The sequence below is a fragment of the Macaca mulatta genome, chromosome 5 (genome assembly GCF_049350105.2).
Source record: "Macaca mulatta isolate MMU2019108-1 chromosome 5, T2T-MMU8v2.0, whole genome shotgun sequence".
Lineage (NCBI taxonomy): Eukaryota > Metazoa > Chordata > Mammalia > Primates > Cercopithecidae > Macaca > Macaca mulatta.
The window spans coordinates 50494943-50496730 of record NC_133410.1 but is presented as its reverse complement, the minus strand read 5'-3'; the positions used below and the strand labels follow the sequence as shown (position 1 = coordinate 50496730).

The 1788-nt window shown below is 54.1% G+C and overlaps 1 pseudogene; it reads left to right on the top strand.

The window, feature by feature from the left end:
* Nucleotides 1–239: 239 nt before the first annotated feature.
* Nucleotides 240–1246, top strand: LOC100426808 (aminomethyltransferase, mitochondrial pseudogene; annotated as a pseudogene).
* Nucleotides 1247–1788: the final 542 nt, after the last annotated feature.

Genomic DNA, 1788 nt, shown 5'->3' with positions numbered 1-1788 from the left:
AAAAAAAGAGAGAGCAATAATTTTTTTTTAAAGAAAAAGGCACTCCATGGGCAGTGTTCGAAAGAAAGTCTAAAAGAGAGTTCCTCACTTCCTGTGCATTAAGTTTATCTATATACTTACCTGTTCCCTTTAATAACTGTAGTTTTTGCTGGTGTTTAAATATGCTAAGAACTACATCTCCCAGCATGTGTGGCAGAGTGGTGGCATCTGTGCACCATCTGCACCCATCAAAGGGGACAATGCAGTGGACTGTGAGCACAGTGGCCCATCGGGGTTTTCTCCTGCAGGCATTCCCTCCTGTCTTGTGTCATCCACTTAGTTGCGCACAGACCAAGATACATGGTGGCGACCCGGTGAAGCTGACGCAGAGTCTAGTGGTTGGAGACATTGCCAAGCTAAGGCCAAACCAGAGGACACTGTTGCTGTTTACCGATGACTTGATTGTGACCAGCACTTCTGAGGGGCATCTATATGTGATGTCCAACACTGGCTGCTGGGAAAAAGACTTGGCCTTCATGCAGGTCAAGGTCAGAGAACTTCAGAGGCAGGGCAGAGATGTAGGCCTGGAGGTGGTAGATACTGCCCTGCTAGCCCTGCAAGGGCCCCCTGTGGCTCAGGTGCTATAGGCCGGCGCGGCAGCTGACCTGAGGAAACTGCCTTCATGACTAGTGCTGTGATGGAGGTGTTTGACATGTCTGGCCGCCACCTTACCCACTATGGCTGCACAGGAGAGAATGGCATGGACATCTTGGTGCCAGCAGTGGGGGCAGTTCACCCGGCATCAGCTTTTCTGAAAAACCCAGAGGCGAAGCTGGCAGTGCTGGCAGCTTGTGCCTGGAGGCGGGCCTCTGGCTGTATGGGAGTGACACTGATGAACACACTACCCCTGTGGAGGGCAGCCTCAGTTGGACATTGGGGAAGTGCCACCGAGCTGCTCTTGACTTCCCTGGAGCCAAGGTCACTGGTCCCCAGCTGAAGGGGAAGTGCAGTGGAGGCTTGTGGGGTTGATGTGTGAGGGGGCCCTGATGCAGGCACACAGTCCCACCTGAGCATTGAGGGTCCATGACTGGTACTGTGACCAGTGGCTGTCCCTTGCCCAACCTGAAGAAGAATGTGGCAATGGGTTACATGCCCTGCCAGTGGTCAGCCAGGGACAATGCTGCTGGTAGAGGTGTGGCAGAAGCAGCAGATGGGCGCGGTCAGCAAGATGCCCTTTGCATCCATGAACTGCTCTGCCCTCAGGTGAGGATGGCTCAGGGCAGGGCCACCCCCTCCAGAAGTCTTGCCCTAGAGGGCATCCTACAAGGGCTTTCGCAGGAAGCTGAGACAGAACTCACTGGGGGTGGGCAGCTAAGGGGGAGGTTGATTCTAGTTGTCTGGTTGGGGGGGTCATACCACCTACTCTCCCCACCCAACCCATGCCACTCCAGCTCCAGGACCCCATTTCTGAGTGACAGACCAGCCCATTCAATGTCTTCTTTCGGTCCATGATCCCACTGACCTACTCTAGCCTGATGGAGGGAAATGAGAAGCTCTGGTTCTGCCATCTCTCCCACTCTGCCAGGTGCCGGCTGTGGAACAAAGGCTTGCCTTTGTGGGGAGGATAAAACCTGCCCAACCTGCCTCACCTTGGTTATTCGCATTGCAAGGAGTCATTACCATGGGCAGTGTGGGCTCAGGCCACCCCTCCAGTTTGCTTTCCATAAATGCAAATTGTCCCTACTGTGAATGAGGAATGACTCACAGGCATGCGCCACCACATGAACCGCCACACCCAGCCATAAAGTT